This window comes from Nicotiana tabacum, chromosome 13, assembly GCF_000715075.1.
Source record: "Nicotiana tabacum cultivar K326 chromosome 13, ASM71507v2, whole genome shotgun sequence".
Lineage (NCBI taxonomy): Eukaryota > Viridiplantae > Streptophyta > Magnoliopsida > Solanales > Solanaceae > Nicotiana > Nicotiana tabacum.
Window position 1 is genome coordinate 77270635 of NC_134092.1, and position 20904 is coordinate 77291538.

General features: G+C 38.3%; 1 long non-coding RNA gene across 2 annotated transcripts; it reads right to left on the minus strand.

Annotated features, from left to right (window-relative positions):
- Positions 1-12899: 12899 nt before the first annotated feature.
- Positions 12900-19164, minus strand: LOC107807284 (uncharacterized). 2 transcript variants are annotated; one of them, XR_001652852.2, is made up of 4 exons: positions 18456-19164; positions 18077-18215; positions 13207-17117; positions 12900-13115 (listed from the first exon to the last, which is right to left on the minus strand). It is a non-coding gene; the product is annotated as an uncharacterized LOC107807284 (long non-coding RNA). The 2 variants fall into 2 exon arrangements; XR_001652851.2 differs by having other exon boundaries at positions 18101-18215; positions 18456-19162.
- Between the last annotated feature and the right edge of the window lie 1740 nt (positions 19165-20904).

Here is a 20904-nt window from a genome sequence, read left to right on the forward strand (position 1 = left end):
GCGAACGCGTGAGTGGTGTCGCATTCACGAAGAGGAGTAAGGCTGATGGGGACCCCATTCATTTGGTCTACGTGTTCGCGAGGGTAAGGTCGCGTTCGCGAAGAGAAGGTTCAGTAAAGGTTCGCGTTCGCGAGTGGTAGATCGCGTTCGAGTAGAAGGGATTTCTGGACAGAGGCAGTTGTGCTTTGCGAACGTGAGGGTACTTCCGCGTTCGCGAAGAAGAAAATCTGGGCAGACAGTGTTAAATTCAAAAATCAAGGGTTTGAGCCCATTTTTCATATTTTGACATAGAGACCACGGATTTAGGCGATTATTTGAAGGGATTTTCAGGGAGTTGATTGGGGTAAATGTTTCTCACTTAGTTTTGGTTAAATTCCATGATTATATCTTGATTTTTATCATCTAAATTGTAATTTGGGGGGGGGGGGAATTTGGGGAAAAAGTAGAAGAGTTCTTGAGATGGATTTTTGAGGTTTTGAAGGGAATTTTGTTGTTGTATTTTGGTAAATTTGGTATGGTTAGACTCATGAGTGAATGGGCTTTCGGGTTTTGTGACTTTTATCGGATTTCGAGACGTGCGCCCGGGGGCCGGGTTTGAGCCAATTTCAGGTTTTGAGTCTAATTTAGTAGTTTCATTGTGGAATTGATTCCTTTAGCATATATTAATGGTATTGTACTGCTTGTGGCTAGATTCGGGACGCTCAGAGGCCGATTCGAGAGGCAAGGGCATTGCGGAGTAGAGATTTGCTCGGATTAAGGTAAGTAATGGTTGTAAATCTAGTCTTGAGGGTATGAAACCCTGGATTTGTGTGTCATGTGACTATTTGGAGGTAATGCACATGCTAGGTGACAGGCGTGTGGGCGTGCACCGTTTGGGAATTGTGACTTGGTCCGTCCCGTAGCAACTGTAAAGTTGAATAACCTGTTATAGATATATGCTCCTTATGTGTTTTAGAAAGTTTTGCTGTAAATCATGTTAGATACCATGTCTAGGCCTTATGCCAGTATTGTTTGGACCCTTGGAGGTCTTTTCTTGCTGTCCTCTCACTGTTTTTGATTGGTAATCTGTACTCAGTCATGTTCATGCATTTTTACATCATAGCTCAGTCTCTGTTACTTTATTTGATGCACCATATCAATGTTGTTTGGGCTGATTACTTGATTTCTGAGAGCCTGGGAGATTGGAGAGATTATGACTGAGTGAGGTCGAGGGCCTGATTGTGAGGACATTTATGGGATCGGGCTGCATGCCGCAGCATGTTTCATTGATTCTGCCATGATGAGAATTGATATAGCGCTTGGGCTGAAGGAGCCCCTCCGGAGTCTGTACACACCTCGAGTGCCGAGTGCTGAGTGATTGGGAGACATGAGTGATTGTGAGGTTGGAGGGATTGGGAGGACTGAGTGATGTTTTTTCCCGAGGGGCGGTATATGATTTCATCCTTTTGTGCTCATAGTTGCTGTGAGTCCTTGTTTGAGAACTGTTGAAAGATATTTTTATTGGCTTTATCTGAACTGGATTTAAACAAGCTGATTTGACTTAAACACTGGTTTTTAAAGCATGCTGTACTTTACAGAATTTTTGTGATATGAACTATACTTGCATCTAGCTCGTCATTACTCCTCAGCCTTTATTTACTGTTATTACTTACTGAGTTGGTGTACTCACGTTACTCCCTGCACCTTGTGTGCAAATCTAGGCATTTCTGGCCACGCTAGCGGTTGTTGATATATTTAGTAGCGGATCATAGGAGATAGCGAGGTAGCTACCTGGCGATTGCAGCCCTGTTTTTCTTCTTCCTTATCTTCCCCTTAGTTGTATTGGTCTTTCCCAGACTATGCTAGTCTTGATGTTATCAGGTAGTTGTTGCTCATGACTTAGTGACACCCCAATGTCGGGCTATATTTTTCGCATTCTATTTTTATTTTGGTTTGAACTCTTTAATGAAGATTCTGGTGAAGTAAAGCTTTGACTTATCTTTTAAATGAAATATCGACGTGTTTTGGAAATGTGTCGGCTTGCCTAGTACCACGATAGGCGCCATCACGACGGGTTAAGTTTTGGATCGTGACAAGTTGGTATCAGAGTCTAGGTTACATAGGTCTCACGAGTCATGAACGGGTTTAGTAGAGTCTTGCGGATCGGTACAGAGATGTCTGTACTTATCTTCGAGAGGCTGCAGAACCTTTAGGAAAAATTCTACATTCTTGAATTCTTGTCGTGCGAATCTGTTGATTCTAGTAACTAAACATCTCTTGTTTTATTCTCTCATAGATGGTGAGGACTCGTACTACTGGTCAGGAGGTCCAGCCACCAGTACCACCAGCCAGGGCCGCGAGAGACCGAGGCCGCGGTAGAGGCCGTGGTAGGGGCAGAGGTGCAGCCCTCATAGCAGCTGGGGCAGTAACTGCAGATCCACCAATTGCCCCAAATCAGGACCAAATTCCCGTTGTTGATATACCAGCTCAGGCACCACCTGTGCCTATTGTGATTCCAAGCCTTCAGGAGGCCATAGCTTAGATTCTGACCGCGTGCACCAGCCTTGCTCAGGCAGCCTCTGTTCCGGCCGCAGCAGCCACTTCTCATGTCGGGGGAGGTGCTCAGACTCCCACTGCCTGTACACCAGAGCAGGTGGTACAAGGATTCCAGACACCGGGGGCACCACCAGCCCAGCCGGTTGCAGCTTCTCAGGACTGTGGTTCCTGCTATGCTTGAGGATGAGCAGCGTAGATTGGAGAGATTTGGGAGACTCCAGCCTCCATCTTTCAGTAGTGCAGAGGGTGAGGATGCACAAGGTTTCTTGGACAGGTGTCAGAGGATACTCCGCACAGCAGGTATTCTAGAGACAAGTGGGGTCTCGTTCACTACCTTTCAGTTCTATAGGGCTGCACTCAGATGGTGAGAGACTTATGAGAGGCGTAGGCCTGTTAGCACAGCACCCCTTACTTGACAGCAGTTCTCCGTGGTCTTTTTGGAGAAGTTCATGCCTCAGTCCCGCAGAGAGGAGCTGCGCAGACACTTTGAGCAGCTTCGCCAGGGTGATATGTCTGTGACGCAGTATGAGATGCGATTCTCGGAGTTGGCCCATTATGCTATCTGGTTGGTTCCCACAGATAGGGAGAGGATCATGAGGTTTATAGATGGTCTCACTTTTTAACTGCGGTTGCTTATGACCAGAGAGAGGGTGTTTGGTGCTACTTTTGATGAGGTTGTCGACATTGCTCAGTAGATTGAGATGGTTCGCGGTCAGGAGAGGATTGAGAGGGAGGCCAAGAGGCCTCGAGGACAGGGAGGATTTAGTGGTGCTCCTTATGGGGTTCAGTTCCAGCACGGCAGAGGCCGTCCATTCAGACATGCTCATCCAGCCCGCCCAGTTCACCATGGTGCATCATCTGGCCATGGTTCTCATAATTCTCATCAGGGCCACTCATCACTCAGTGCCCTTCTAGCCTAGAGTTCGTCCCGTGCTCCATCAATTCAGGGCTCCTCTATGCCAGGTTCTTCTACCACTTATCCTGGTGCTCGGGGCTCCCTTCAGTTCCCGCCACCAGCACCAGGAATTGTTTTGAGTGTGGGGAGTTTGGGCATATGTGGAGGCAGTGTCCTCGTCATCATGGAGGTCTATCTCAGCAGAGGAGTCAGCCTTCGACTTCAGCACCAGTTACTTCACCATCCGCCCAGTCAGCTCAGGGTGAAGGTCAGTCAACTAGGGGTTGCCCTAGAGGGGGAGGCAGATCAGAGGGTGGCCAGGCCCGTTTCTATGCCTTCCCTGCCAGACCAAATGTTATTGCTTCAGATGCTGTGATTACAAGTATTGTCTCAGTTTGTCACAGAGATGCCTCTGTATTATTTGACCCTGGTTCCACTTATTCATATGTTTTCTCGTATTTCGCTCATTTTCTAGATATGCCCCGTGAGTCTCTAGTCTCGTTCGTTCATGTATCTACTCTGGTAGGCGATACTATTATTGTGGACCACGTGTATCGGTCATGTGTGGTGTCTATTGGGGGTCTGGAGACCCTAGTGGACCTTTTGTTGTTCAGTATGGTTGACTTTGATGTGATATTGGGTATGGATTGGTTATCTCCATGTCATGTTGTTCTAGATTGTCACGCTAAGACCGTGACGTTGGCGATGCCGAGATTTCCGAGGGTTGAGTGGAGCGGTTCTATAGATTATGTACCTAGTAGGATAATTTCATATTTGAAGGCTCAACGTATGGTTGAGAAGGGTTGCCTATCTTATTTGGCGTTTGTGAGGGATGTTAGTGCAGAGACTCCTGTCATTGATTCTGTTCCGGTGGTACGTGATTTTCCGGATGTGTTTCCTGCAGACCTGCCGGGCATGCCACCTGACAGGGATATTAACTTTGATATTTATTTGGTGCTAGGCACTCAGCCCATTTCTATTCCACCGTATCGTATGGCACCGATGGAGTTGAAGGAGTTGAAGGAACAACTTCAGGAACTCCTTCATAAGGGGTTTATTCGGCCTAGTGTGTCACCTTGGGGTGCACCGATTCTATTTGTAAAGAAAAATGATGGTTCCATGAGGATGTGCATTGATTAAAGGCAGTTGAAAAAGGTCACAGTCAAGAACAAGTATCCCTTGCCTCGTATTGATGATTTATTTGACCAGCTTCAGGGAGCGAGGGTGTTCTCCAAGATTGATTTGAGGTCCGGGTATCACCAGCTGAAGATTCGGGATTCGGGATTCGGATATTCTTAAGACAACTTTTAGGACCCGATATGGCCATTATGAATTCTTAGTGATGTCTTTTGGGCTGACCAATGCCCCAGCAGCGTTCATGCATTTGATGAACAGTGTATTCCAGCCCTATTTGGACTCATTCGTTATTGTATTCATTGATGACATCCTAGTGTACTCTCGTAGCCAGGAGGAGCATGCTCAGCATCTGAGGATTGTATTACAGAGATTGATGGAGGAGAAGTTTTATGCAAAGATCTCCAAGTGTGAGTTTTGGCTCGGTTCAGTAGCATTCTTGGGGCACGTGGTGTCCAGTGAGGGTATTCAGGTGGATCCGAAGAAGATAGAGGCGGTGTAGAGTTGGCCTAGACCGTCCTCAGCCACAGAGATTAGGATCTTCCTTAGTTTGACGGGATATTACCATCGCTTTGTGGAGGTATTTTCATCTATTGCATCGCCCTTGACCAAATTGACCCAAAAGGGTGCTCCATTCAGATGGTCGGATGAGTGTGAGGAGAGCTTTCAGAAGCTCAAGACTGCTTTAACCACAACTCAAGTGTTAGTTCTGCCATCAGCTTTGGGTTCTTACACCGTGTATTGTGATACCTCGAGGGTACGTATTGGATATATTCTGATGTAGGAGGGTAGGGTGATTGCCTATGCCTCGCGCAAGTTGAAGACCCATGAGAAGAACTATCCTGTCCACGATCTTGAGTTAGCAGCCATTGTTCACGCCTTAAAGATTTGGCGTCATTATTTGTATGGGGTTCATTGTGAGATCTATAATGATCACCGAAGTTTGCAGCATCTGTTTAAGTAAAAAGATCTTAATTTGCGTCAGCGGAGATGGTTAGATCTTCTCAAGTACTATGATATCACTATTTTGTACCATCCGAGGAAGGCCAATGTGGTGGTCGATGCCTTGAGTCACCGGGCGGAGAGTTTGGGGAGTTTAGTGTATCTCCCAGCAGCATAGAGACCCTTGGCATTGGATGTTCAAGCCCTAGCGGGCCAGCTTGTCAGATTGGATATTTCGGAGCCGAGTCGGGTATTGGCTTGTGTGGTCTCCAGGTCTTCTCTTTATGACTGTGTCAGGGAGCGTCAGTATGATGATCCCCACCTGCTCGTTCTTCAGGGTAGGGTTAGTGAGGTGATGCCAGAGTTGTGACTATTGGTGATGATGGCGTGTTGAGGATGCAGGGCTGGATATGTGTGCCCAACGTGGATGGGCTTCGGGAGTTGATTCTTGAGAAGGCCCACAGCTCACGGTACTTTATCCATCCGGGTGCCGCGAAGATGTACCAGGATTTGAGGCAGCACTATTGGTGGAAGCGGATGAAGAAGGATATAGTTAGGTTTGTGACTCGGTGTCTCAACTATCAGCAGGTTAAGTATGAACATTAGAGACCGAATGGCTTGCTTCAGAGGTTAGAGATCCTAGAGTGGAAGTGGGAGCGAATCACTATGGACTTCGTAGTTGGGCTCCTACGGACTTCGAGGAAGTTCGATGCTATTTGGATGATTGTGGATCGTCTGACCAAGTCCGCGCACTTCATTCCATTTGGTACTACTTACTCTTCAGAGTGGTTGGCGGAGATTTACATCCGAGAGATTGTTCACCTGCAAGGTGTCCCAGTTTCCATCATTTCAGATAGGGGCACTCAGTTTACATCGTAGTTTTGGAGGGTCGTGTAGCGGGAGTTGGGTACTCAGGTTGAGTTGAGCACAACTTTTCACTCTCAGACGGACGGGCAGTCCGAGCACTGTATTCAGATATTGGAGGACATGTTGCGTGCTTGTATCATTGACTTTTGGGGTTCATGGGATCAGTTTCTGCCGCTCGCAGAGTTTGCATATAACAACAGTTATCAGTTGAGCATTCAGATGGCTCCGTACGAGGCTTTATATGGGAGGAGGTGTAGATCTCCAGTAGGATGGTTTGAGCCGGGTGAGGCTAGGCACTTGGGTACAGACTTGGTCCAGGATGCATTAGATAAGGTGAAATTAATTCAGGAGCGGCTTCGCACAGCGCAGTCTAGGCAGAAGAGCTATGCGAACAGGAAGGTCTGTGATGTGTCTTTTATGGTTGGGGAGAAGGTTTTGCTGAAGGTATCACCCATGAAGGGTGTTATGAGGTTTGGGAAGAGGGGAAAGTTGAGCACCCGATTTATTGGGCCTTTTGAGGTGCTTCAGAGGATAGGGGAGGTGGCTTATAAGTTTTCCTTGCCACCTAGCTTGTCGAGTGTGCATCAAGTGTTTCATGTTTCCATGCTCCGGAAGTATGTTGGCTATATGTCCCATATTTTGGACTTCAACACGGTTCAGTTGGAGGGTGATATGACTTATGATGTGGAGCCGGTGGCCATTTTGGATCGGCAGATTCGGAAGTTGAGGTCAAAGGATATAGAGCTTCAGTGAAAGTGCAGTGGAGAGGTCAGCCTGTGGAGGAGTCCACCTGGGAGACCGATCAGGAGATGTAGAGCAGATATCCACACCTATTTGAGACTCCAGGTATGTTTCTAGACTCGTTCGAGGACGAATAGTTGTTTAAGAGGGGAAGGATGTAACGACCCGGCCGGTCGTTTCGAGAGTTATAGCCCCATTTTTCCCATTTATGCTTCCTTTTATGCTTTTCAGCTATATTATGATATATTGGGTTAGTTGATTCTGGGCCAGAGTGGTTTCGGAGTGAATTGAGACACTTAGTCTCTAAAGTAGAATCTTAAGTTGGAAAGGTCAACCGGACGTTGACTTATGTGTAAACGACCTCGAATTTGAATTTTGATGGTTTCGTTAGCCCCGTTAGGTGATTTTGGACTTAGGAGAGTGTCTGGAATGTGATTTAGAGGTCCGTGGTAGAATTAGGCTTGAATTGGAGAAAGCTAGAATTTTGGTGATTTTGGCCGGTAGTGGAAATTTTGATATCGGGATCGGATTGGATTTTCGAAAGTTGGAATAGGTTCGTGGTGTCATATCTGACGTTTGTGCAAAATTTAAGGTCATTCGGACGCGGTTTGGTAGGTTTCGGCATCGTTTGCGGAATTTGGAAGTCTAGAAGATCTTAGGCTTGAATCGGAGGGTAATTTGGTGTTTTGATGTTGTTTTAAGTGATTCGAAGGTTCGCCTAAGTTCGTATGATGTATTATGACTTGTTGACATGTTTGGTTGAGGTTCCGAGGGCCTCGGGTGAGTTTCGGGTGGTTAACGGATCATTTTTGGCCTTGGTGAGATAGCTGATCTACTGCTGTATTTTGGTTCTGGTTTCCTCTTACGCGTTCATGAGAAGGGCCTCGCATTTGCGAAGAGTGTTTCTGAGATGGTGAATTTTTGTTCTACGCATTCCCGAAGGTGAGGACGCGAACGCGAAGGGTAGGGCAGTGTGTGCATCGCGAACGCGTAAGTGGTGTCGCGTTCGCGAAGAGGAGTAAGGCTGTTGGGGACCCCATTCATTTGGTCTACGCGTTCGCGAGGGTGAGGTCGCATTCGCGAAGAGAAGGTTCAGTAAAGGTTCGTGTTCGCAAGTGGTAGATCACGTACACGTAGAAGGAATTTCTAGGCAGAGGCAGTTGTGCTTCGCGAACGCGAGGGTACTTCCGTGTTCGCGAAGAAGGAAATCTGGGCAGACAGTGTTAAATTCAAAAATCGAGGGTTTGAGCCCATTTTTCATATTTTGAGCTAGAGACCACGAATTTAGGCGATAATTTGAAGGGATTTTCAGGGAGTTGATTGGGGTAAGTGTTTCTCACTTAGTTTTGTTTTAATTCCATAATTATATCTTAATTTTTATCATCTAAATTGTGATTTTGGGTGAAAAATTGGGGAAAAAGTGAAAGAGTTCTTGAGCTGGAATTTTGAGGTTTTAAAAGGGATTTTGTTGTTATATTTTGGTAAATTTAGTATGGTTAGACTCGTGAGTGAATGGGCTTTCGGGTTTTATGACATTTGTCTGATTCCGAGACGTGGGCCCGGGGGCCGGGTTTGAGCCAATTTCGTGTTTTGAGTCTAATTTAGTAGTTTCCTTGTGGAATTGATTCCTTTAGCATATATTAATCGTATTGTACTGCTTGTGGATAGATTCGGGACGCTCGGAGACCGATTCGAGAGGTAAGGGCATTGCAGAGTAAAGATTTGCTCTAATTGAGGTAAGTAACGGTTGTAAATCTAGTCCTGAGGGTATGAAACCCCGGATTTGAGTGTCATGTGACTATTTTGAGGTGACGCACATGCTAGGTGACGGGCGTGTGGGCGTGCACCGTTGGGGGATTGTGACTTGGTCCGTCCCGTAGCAATTGTAAAGTTGAACAACCTGTTGTAGCTATATGCTCCTTATGTGTTTTAGAAAGTCTTGCTGTAAATCATGCTAGATACTTTGTCTAGGACTTATGCCAGTATTGTTTGGACCCTTGGAGGTATTTTCTTGTTGTACTCTCATTGTTTTTGATTGATAATCTGTACTCAGTCATGTTCATGCATTTTTACATTATAGCTCAGTCTTTGTTACTTTATTTGATGCACCATATCAATGTTGTTTGGGCTGATTACTTGATTTCTGAGAGCCCGAGAGACTGGAAAGATTATGACTGAGTGAGGCCGAGGGCCTGATTGCGAGGACATTTATGGGATCGGGCTGCACGCCGCAGCATGTTTCATTGATTCTGCCATGATGGGCATTGGTATAGCGCTTGGGCTGAAGGAGTCCCTCCGGAGTCTGTACACACCCCTAGTGAGCGCAGGTACCTACTGAGTGCGAGTAACGAGTGCTGAGTGATTGGGAGGCATAGGTGATTGTGAGGTTGGAGTTACTGGGAGGACTGAGTGATGTTTTTGCCTGAGGAGCGGTATGTGATTTCATCCTTTGTGATCATAGCTGCTGTGAGTCCTTATTTGAGAACTGTTGAAAGATATTTTTATTGGTTTTACCTGAACTAGATTTAAACAAGCTGATTTGACTTAAACACTGGTTTTTAAAGCATGTTGTACTTTACGGAATTTTTGTGATACGAACTATACTTGCATCTAGCTCGTCATTACTCCTCAGCCTTTATTTACTGCTATTACTTACTGAGTTGGTATACTCACATTACTCTCTGTACCTTATGTGCAGATCCAGGCATTTCTGGCCACGGTAGCGGTTGTTGATATATTTAGTAGCGGATCATCAGAGATAACAAGGTAGCTGTCTGGCGATTGCAGCCCTGTTTTTCTTCTTCCTTATCTTTCCCTTAGTTGTATTGGTCTTTCCGAGACTATGCTAGTCTTGATGTTATCAGACAATTTGTAGTAGTTGCTCATAACTTAGTGACACCCCGATGTCGGGCTATCTTTTCTGCATTCTATTTTTATTTTGGTTTGAACTCTTTAATGAAGATTCTAGTGAAGTAAAGCTTTGACTTATCTTTTAAATGAAATATCGATGTGTTTTGGAAATGTGTCAACTTGCCTAGTACCACGATAGGCGCTATCACGACGGGTTAGGTTTTGGGTCATGACAGAAGGACATCAGCAGAAGGAATATTCTGTAAATTATCGAATTGGGCAGAAGCAACATTGGAAGACAAAATTAAACCAGCTTTTACATTTAGAGTACTTCCCATTGATCGACTCAAATTCAAAGTCAAAGAAGAGGGTATGGAATTTATTGTTGATCTAGACAAAAGAACATGTGATTGTTCTGAATTTCAGTTAAATGAGATACCCTGTGAACATGCAATTGCTGCAATTGACAGTATATATCAAAAGAAATCGGCTTTCTGCTCTGCCTATTATACAAGGGACTTTTGGTTGAAAACATATGAAGGGCAAGTAAATTATGTAGGTGATTCAACAATATGGGTTATACCGGATACTATTAAATCAGAAATCACTAAGCCTCCAGATGCAAAAGTTATGCTTGGAAGAAAACAGAAGAATCGACATATTTCCTGTACATAATTCAAGAAGGAATTAAGATGTGATCGTTGTAAAAGATATGGGCATAACAGAACAAATTGCACAAATTCAGCAGTAGTTCATCCTTATGCAAGAAAATACAGGAAAAAGAATGATTGATTATATAGAATAAGGTTGCATACGCTCATTCAAAAAACTGATTGTAATCCAGAATAATTTTCTCGGGATTCTTGTTTCTCAAAATATTATTACTGTCTATTTTTTTTGTTTCTTGATTTGAAGTCAAAATGACCGTAATCTTTGTTTCTTCTATAACAACATACTTTGCTGTAGTTATATAATAATTTTTATTTTTCCGAAATCCGTATATCTATCAAATTTTCTATCTAATACTCAGTTAAATATACCGGAACTCATCACATAGAATATAGCAGCATATTATATATAATATACTAGATCAGTATAATATACTGATCTAGTATATTATACTCATACAGTATATTATACTAATCCAGTATATTATACAGATCGAGTATATTATGCATGAAAGTTTATGAGTTTTACATATCAATTCAGAAAGATTCAGCATATTATACTGGTGTTTTGTTGTTGTTTTGAAATATTTTATGTAGCATTTTCCTCTGGTTTTGAAGTAAAACTTACTGGCTTACAAATGAACATACATCATCAAATACAGTATTTAAAGGAAGTGATTATGAAAAGAATAAAAGAAGTTTTGTATACATCCAGGATAAAATACTGAATAATATGATTTCAAATGATAGATCTCCAGCCAAATATACATGAACCAAAAGATTTGTAGTCTTTAATTCCAGCCAATTGTTATGGATACAACTTCTGTATTGTTTTACCATTCTCCATTATAATGTACTGGCTTATAGCGCTTCATAAGTAGCATTTCTAGCATAATATACAGGAACCAAACAAACACAAAAAACTCTAGCTAATTTTATTAGAATAGCATCAACAAAAATTATGAAATCCAACTTATTATCCATAAAAACACACCATAAAAAATATAAACTCCAATCCGTTAATCTTTATTTCAATCAATAAATTACTTCAAATCTAGCAAAAAAACAAAAACTGGATTGTACACATCCAGAATAAAATACTAGAGAAAATACTTTCAGGTGATATATCTCCAGGATAATATATAGGAAGAAAATTTTTAAAGTCTTTAAGTCCAGCAAATTATTCTGGATATAACTTCTCCATTATTTTAAACTTCTCCATTATAATATACTGGTTTATAGTGCTTCATAAGTAGTATTTCCAGTGTAATATACAGGAACAAAATAAAATAATAAATCCAACTAATTATAATAGAATAGCATCAACAAAAATTATGTAATCCAACTTATTATCTATAAAAACACACCATAAAAAATATAAACTCCAATCCGTTAATCTTTATTTTAATCAATAAATCGCTTCAAATCCAGCAAAAAAAAAAAACTGGATTGTACACATCTAGGATAAAATACTGGAGAAAATACTTTCAGGTGATATATCTCCAGGATAATATATAGGAAGAAAAATTTTAAAGTCTTTAAGTCCAGTAAATTATTCTGGATATAACTTCTCTATTATTTTACACTTATCCATTATAATATACTGGTTTATAGCGCTTCATAAGTAGCATTTTCAGTAATTACAGGAACAAAATAAAATAAGAAATTCAGGTAATTATAATAGAATAGCATCAACAAAAATTATGAAATCCAACTTATTATCCATAAAAACACACCATAAAATTATAAACTCCAATCCATTAATCTTTATTTTAATCAATAAATCGCTTCAAATCCAGCAAAAAAAAAAAACTGGATTGTACACATCCAGGATAAAATACTGGAGAAAATACTTTCAGGTGATATATCTCCAGCAGAATATGCAAGAAGCAAAATTTTAAAGTCTTTAACTCGAGCAAATTATTTTGGATATAACTTCTACATTATTTTACACTTCTCCGTTATAATATACTGGCTTTATAGCGCTTCATAAGTAGCATTTTCAGCATAATATACAGGAACCAAACAAAATAAGAACTTCAGCTAATTATACTATAATATCATCAACAAAAATTATGTAATCCAACTTATTATACATAAAAATACACCATAAAAAATATAAACTCCAATCCACATTATACATAAAAATATAAAAATAGAAACACAAACACATGCTAAAAATATATATTCCAATATATTAATCTGCATTTCAATCCAAAATATCTTTTAAACTACAACAAAAAATAAAAAACTATTTATTGGTATGTGTGTTGCGCCTTTTTGAAACGCAAGGTTTGTCTAATCTTCCAGTGGCCTCATCTTCACTAACCAGATATTCCAGTTGCTTCTTCTTACCATAATTGTATAATAATACTCCATATCTAGTTTGTACACGTGTAGGATCAAAGATGTTCTTGTCAACAGGTATCTTCTTGCCTTCAATGAAATATTCCGCAAATGCAGAATAATATATACCACAATCACTACATACAAAACACATATTAAGAAAGAATAAGATAAACAATACAGGAGTAAAAACTGAAGAATATGATATAAAAAAATATTGCAACTTACACTTTTTCCTGTTGAGGCAAGTCATCCACTGATATAAGAGGAAATGGTTCAGATAGATCCTCTTTTTCCAAGTAATGTGATCTATTCGTTGTAATGTCACTTCTTTGCTCATAAAATGTAGTGGTGTTGAGCAACAATGGTATCATTACAACAAATGAGTGCAATGCTTTACGAACTACAACATCATGTCTTGGGGATCTCATTGAATCATATACGTATATGCATCCATCATGCAAAGATAGAACGTCCAACACCCAATGCCATGCATCTTTTACATTGATTGGCATAAGAACATAATCAACGAAAAGCCAGAGAGTGTTACAAAGAATGTAAAACCCAAGCACATACTCTTTTAATTTCTTTGTCAACTCAAATATCTGTTTTTTTTACATTCAAGCTATCTATGGTTGATTTATTCTACACCTCTTCAATGGTAGAAATGAAATAGTTATCGGTAGTTGTCATCCTTATGTTTCCATATTTTTCTTTCTTTCGGAGGTAATAGAATATAATATCAATATGCTACAAAAAGAAAACAGACATCAATAGAATATACACATACACATACCGATACTAAAACAAAATAAAAAAATAATGTATGTTGACATACCGTCTCATTGATACCTATACCTGAATAATAAAGTTCAAAAAATCATGTCCTCTCAGCTATAAATGCAATTCCAAGATTAAACTGTTCCTCCAGTATATCATCCTTCTTTTTGTACCCCTTCTTCCTAAAAAGATTTAATAAATACATAAATATAATAGTCCAAACTATCATTACAAAGAAACTACAATCAAAACATAAAGAAATATATAAAATTACCTGCGAGTTTGAATTAACTTTGTTTGAACAAACTTACTAAACTCATCACTAATTGATACAAGAATTTCTTCAGTAATTGACGTTTTGAAAGGGTGATCCCCTTTCACAATAACACGAGGTACAACAAGTTTTCTTATTCTTGTTGCATCTTCTTGACTAGAGTCGTCCGAAACCTCATAAGTTTGGACACCTTCAAAACTTGACTGAATAGGCAAGGAAGAAGTTGCAGCATCTTTAGGTGTAGAGCATTTTGGAATAGATGACATTACAGGAGCAACACCTATGGACTCATTAACAAACTCGAAAGTTAATTTATGAATCTGACAATCAATCTGAGAGTCAGTCATCTCAATTTCATGATCTGAAATCATCTTGGTTGATGATTTTTTTATAAACCTCTATAGCTGGAACATCTTCATTGCATGACTGTTTAGTCATCTTACCCGACGAAATATCTTCATTTGTTGTTTGTTTACAAAGCTCAGCTGTTAATTTATGAGCCTCTGAATCACATATTTCTAACCATTTATCTTCATCCGGAATTCCAACATCAACAAAACCAGATGCTACATAAAATATGCATTAATATGTTAGAAAATATAAATAAAAAAAATTTAAATATACAACTTTACGTTTCAATACCAGAAGTCCCTTCCTTTATCGCTTCTAAATTAAAATCTTCTAATTTCCCATGTTCATTATTGACGTCGTATTCTTTGATATCATGTGAATCCTCTACAGATCCAGAAATTGAAGAAAAATTGAGATAGCAACATACAATGAGTCAACTTCCCAGAGTGACTCTCTTCATTCAACTCTAAAAACTTTCCAAATACACTGTTCTTCAACACATCCATTTGAGTTCCAGACAAAAAGGATGACATAATTTGCTTAAAATTTCGATCGCCTTTTCAATAACAATCAGCAGGAAACCACTCCTTAAAGTCATAAAATCTATCTCCCTCCTAAAATTAAAATACAACACATATAAACAGCATTTCATATAATTTTAAGATAAAAACTTGAACATTTCAGAAATCCGTACCTTCAATATACTACTTAAGATTCCCTTTCTATAAAATCATGAAAACAAAGAATATTACAAATTAGATTAGTAAATACGATCAGAATCCAGTATATAAAACAGAACCCATCCAGTATAAAGTACTGGACAATAAAACCTACAGATGGCAGTCTTCCAGTATAATATACTGGATCAAATTAATTAGAAGCAATGAAACTCCAGAAACAAATACTGAGGTATAACGAAGAAACATAATCAAAGAACATAATAATAATAAAAAGACAAATAATCATTCAAAAAAAGTAATCACAAATAAAACAAAACTCTAGTCTAAACAGAACTCATCTAATATAACATACTGGACAACAAGCTTACAGATGGCAGACTTCCCGTAAAATATACTGGAATTAAACAAAACTCAAGTATATTATAATAATCATCCAGTATAACATACCGGAGGGCAAACATTCAGATGACAGACTTTCCGTATAATATACTGGACAAAATTTATTACAAAACTCCATAAACAAAAATTATAATAAAAAATCATCCAATATAAAATACTGGGAAACAAGCCTTCAGAAGACAGATTTCCCGTTTAATATACTACACCAAATTTATTACAAAAATAAAACTCCATAAACAAATACTGGTCTAGAATTAAAAAATATAATATATTGAAACTAAATTTATTACAAAAAATCAAATTTTTAAATATGAAATCCAGCACATTATTCTGGATTTCAAGTTTTAACAAGAACTCGAGAAATCTATAATGCAGTTGAAGCAAAACAATACTTGAAAATTAACCCTAATTAATATACAGAGACTAGAAAAATATTTGAACAACTTATCAAAATAAATTACGCAACGATTACAACATTACAACATAAAACTAATAACAAAGTGACAAAATTATCAGAAATAAGACGAACTACTAAACAAAGAAAAAATCGTAAATGTTAAAATCCCACAAATATTTAAACACTAAAAGTACGAAAATCAAACTTAAAACTAACGAAACAACAATAACAATGAAAATTCAAGCACATTATTGTAAACACAACACTCACCCAGACAATTTTGAAGAAAATTGGACCTAACCCACACTAAATTCGAAGAAAGTGCTCTCACGAAAGCGAAATCTGTACACTACTGTAAAAAGAAAGAGAAGAGCGATAAAAAATGAAAAGTAACTAAATAGGATGTTAAAAAGTTCAAGGGAAATTATGTCATTTACTAATATATTTTAAATTAAAATGGCTAGAAATCGATTATATTAGCGATGGTGGCTGTTTTTGGATAGTCAGCCGTAAACATGGCTATGCCATGCCATTTTGACTTTAAGAAATTCTTAATCGATATTTGGGCTTGTCGTGTATGGGCCCAAGTTAACGAATTTGATCCATAAAATATACACTGTATCCAAGAAATTTCGAAAAACCAATCGAATCAAAAAATGTTTTAAACTAACAGAACATTAACATGTAATTTGGTTTGACCTGAATCGTATTAAATTTAAACTATTAATATTTGATTTGGTTCGATATTAACAAAAAAAAAGTTATATAGAAACTAAACCAAGTGTCATTATCCAATATTTTGGATTTGTTTGGTCAGTTGACCTAATTGTTGCTCTTTCCATTTTAGTTTAAATGGTGATATTTGACTGAGTACGAATTCGAAAAAGAAAATACTGAAAATTTTGAAGATTTTAAATTTTAAACATGTCATAAAATTCCATTGTTATCTCCAAAATAGGTACGTGTATTTCTTTTTGCCCATGAAATGAATTCATGATCCACTATCATTTCCAAAATACAACCATATGATTCTTGAAGTCCATCAAATGAACATGCACTTTTCAAAATATACTATTTATACATTACCATTAACTTCTAGAATAACTACGTACTGCTCACAATAGCCACATCTTGACTTGCCTTCCATAATCATGAAGGTCCCATGTATCAGTCCAGAGATGTTGGACAGTAGAAGAGCATGGAACGTACCATTTTTGTCTCAAGAGATTTTTCTCGGCATCCATGGGAACACAGTTTCCTGTTTCAGAAAAGAAGTGTTATATATTAGCCACAAGGAGCATAAACTAGGAGAATCTATATGCACTTACAGTGAAAAGATTTTGAATGAATGAGTAGAGTTTAACTTATTATATTAGATACTTATTATATATCAGAAAGATTTTATATATATATATAATTACATCATTGATTGATCTGATTATTTAAATATATATTTTTTTTTTTACATCGTCGGTGTATAAAGCTTATTAAGCTTAATAGAAAAAATGCCCTCAGTCAAATATGATAGTCACTGAAAATGTATAAATTTTCTTACAAAATTTTAAGAGATATAATCATATTTACTTATAGGTTAATAGGATCCAAATAGAGGCTGATGTATATTGAAGACATCAGATATTGACGCACCCACATAGTATTTGTTTACACACAACTTAAGTGCGAAGCCATTAATTAGTCACGTCAAAGATGTAATGCAATAGTGCTCCTCTTCCATTGGTTATATTCGCCAAGGCTGAAATTTGGATTTCTCCAAATAATATTAAGTTGTTCATCGCCAAGATGGTAAGAGGGGTTGCTATGATGGTAAGCAACCTCCACTTCCAACCAAGAGGTTGTGAGTTCGAGTCACCCCAAGAGTAAGGTGGGGAGTTCTTAGAGGGAGGGATGCCGAGTTTCTATTGGAAACAGCCTCTCTACCTCATGGTAGGGATAAGGTCTGCGTACACACTACCACACTAGTGGGATTATACTGGGTTATTGTTGTTGTTCATCGCCAGAAAATCCAATAATGGATGCCATATAGTTAGTCAATTAAGAGCAGAAAAATCTAGTCGTCTAACAAACCAGCAAAATATTAAATAACAATAAAAATTTATAATGTGAAGAACCCAATATCTGGTGATTCAAACACATTTCATATTTAATTCATACAAGAGCACAGTAATGAGTAAGAAACACAAATAAAAGCTATAGTACCATCAATAGATCCAAATGAAGTACCTCCTTTGACATGCTTTTCCACATCTCAATAGCTTTTCCATCCACTTCAAGTTCATTGTCATCCATCCCAATTAAAGACATTAGTTTCTTTTAGAAAGTAATGACTTGAGGGTCGCTGCACGCATCGCAAATATGTTTCAGTAACAAATTAAATAATTTGGCTTATATGTCAAGAATGTAAACAGACATGTATATATTTTTGTCCAAATTTTGTAGGACAGAGTTATGCTGCTGGAAGTCTATTGTGATCTGTGAAATTAATACGCAAGTTAGTCGGGACACTATAGTTATTAAAAAAAAAAAAATAGAGTTGAGAATTGAATGACTGACAGAGACATAGGAGTGAACAACTTACATGAAAATCCAAAAAGCCGATCTGGGTTGGTCTTCACACCTCAGTACTTTAACACTTGTTTTCCTCCAATGGCAATTCGATATCGTTAGTACATGTCAGTCAAAGCGACTGCCACACAAGTTTCACTGCTATAGAGACATATAAGTAGAGACACATTATGAGCATCAACTAAGTAATCATCATTTGATTTCCGTCACTCAAAGATATACCCTAATATGCGAAGTAAAAGAAAAGAAAGAACCATTTTTGGAAAGCACTCCGGTTAGGACCACTACTGCTTAACTTGGACTGCAGGAATCCTTTCCCTTGGTTTAGCTTTCTACACCATTGAAATGGAAAGCTACTATATATGATCATTACTTGGTAGTATTTTATTGGAGATAGGTAGACCCTGTTTCAACTAACATGCGGGCCGGGATCTCTCTTTCTTTTTTATCATATGTTCAAAAACTCACTCACTGATTAATTCAAATTCATATTGCTTACTGACCCATTAATTCAAATTTGCACTTCTAATAAGACCTACAAAAAGAGAAAACACTTCCTAAGAAAAGATTTTTAAAAAGAAATTACACACAAAATCTCTAATTAAATGTGAGACTCTCATCGTTTCCGTCACACTCCTTGCTTGTTGATGGGACTAGTTTAAGCTCTCATAATTGAAGTGGACCGCCTTTTAGGAAAGGGCAAAGATTACCTTCAATGACTCAAAAGTTGGGGGATGTACGAACCTCTAATAAGCTGCCATTTAAAAGTGAAGTTGCATGATCCTAAACTACACATGGCTTTGTCCGGTTGGGTTGGACGCAAAGTACTATTTCTTCCGTTTTGATTTTTGCTAACATATACTCTTTTTTTTTTTATTAGTCCGTTCTAAAAATAATGACATATTTCTACAATTAAAAATAATTTAACTTTAAACTATTTATTTTATCTATTTTACTCTTAATGAGAAATTTTTATAGCCACACAAATATTATAGCCCACAAACCTTTTACCCCTTAAGATTTTAAGACCACAAGTGTCAAAAGTTTTCTTTTCTTCTTTCTTAAACTCCGTGACGAGTCAAACTAACTCATCTAAATTGAAACGGATGGAGTATAAGGATACGGTACGGAGCAGTGCTTATGTTGACACATACTTCGCATGGATTAGTTTGAATACAATGATATCCTTTGAGCCTTCTGAAGGGCCACTCTAGACCACACTAGGCATTTCTCTTCTTAGTAAGATAGACATTTTTGACAAGAGTGGGTTGCTCTAGTAGTGAGCACCCTTCACTTCCAACCAAGAGGTTGTGAGTTCGAATCACCCCAAGAGTAAGGTGAAGAGTTCTTGGAGGGAGGGAGCCGAGCGTCTATCGGAAACAGTCTCTCTACCCCAGGGTAGGAGTAAGGTCTGCGTACACACTACCCTTCCCAGACCCCACTAGTGAGATTATCATGGGTTATTGTTGTTATTGGTAAGATGACACTTTCCTGTCATTTGAAAATTACTTGTTCAAGCAAAATCAAATTATATTTGAATTTAAGTACATATCGGATTATTAAATTTGAACATTGAATATTTAAAACTCTTTAAATTATCTTTAATTATTCAAAACCTAATAAATATACGGAAAAGGGCCATCAATGCCCCTAACCTATTGAAAATGGCTCAAAATACCCTCAGTTAACATTTGGGACCAAAAATACCCTCAACGTTTTTTTTGGGCTCAAATCTGCCCCTGAGATTTAACAGACCAGTCAAGGTCAAATCTACCCTTTAAAAGATACCCGACCCGACCCGCTGACCCAGAATACATATAACACATTTAACTAAAACCTAAAAACAAGAGATTATTCTTCAGAAAAACATAATCTCCCATTATCTTTGCATAAAAATTTGTTCTTTTGTGATAGAATGTCCAAAAATTTTATTTCCTCTCAAAGCTCAACCAATTGAGTAGATGTAATTGCGGACAAGTTACGAGTTAATTTACGGCCAAAACTCCTATTAATTTATGAAGTAATATTTTTGCCGAGAAAGTAATTACCTGCTATTGATTAAGAACTTATCTGCTATTGACATGGCCTGAAGCTTAGTTAGTGCCATTACCCGAAGCAAACTGTTGAAATACAAAAAAAATAACTGAATAATACTAAAATGCTTACTATAAAACTGCTAAAATATATATATAAAAAAATTAAAAAATATTAAACTGCTGAAAATCACCATAGAAGCGTCATTGCCATGACATCAAGTTCACCACAAAAGCAAAGTCATTGCCGTAACTGATTCGACACAAATATATTTTTGTTAGAATCAGTAAAATCATTGGCGTAACTGATTCATCACAAAAACAATAAACGATAATCAGTTTACATGTCTATAAGTCTATTGATATTACATAACATCATCGCAACCAGCAAAATAATTTAACTTCTAATTGTCCTAAAGCATGGCCCTT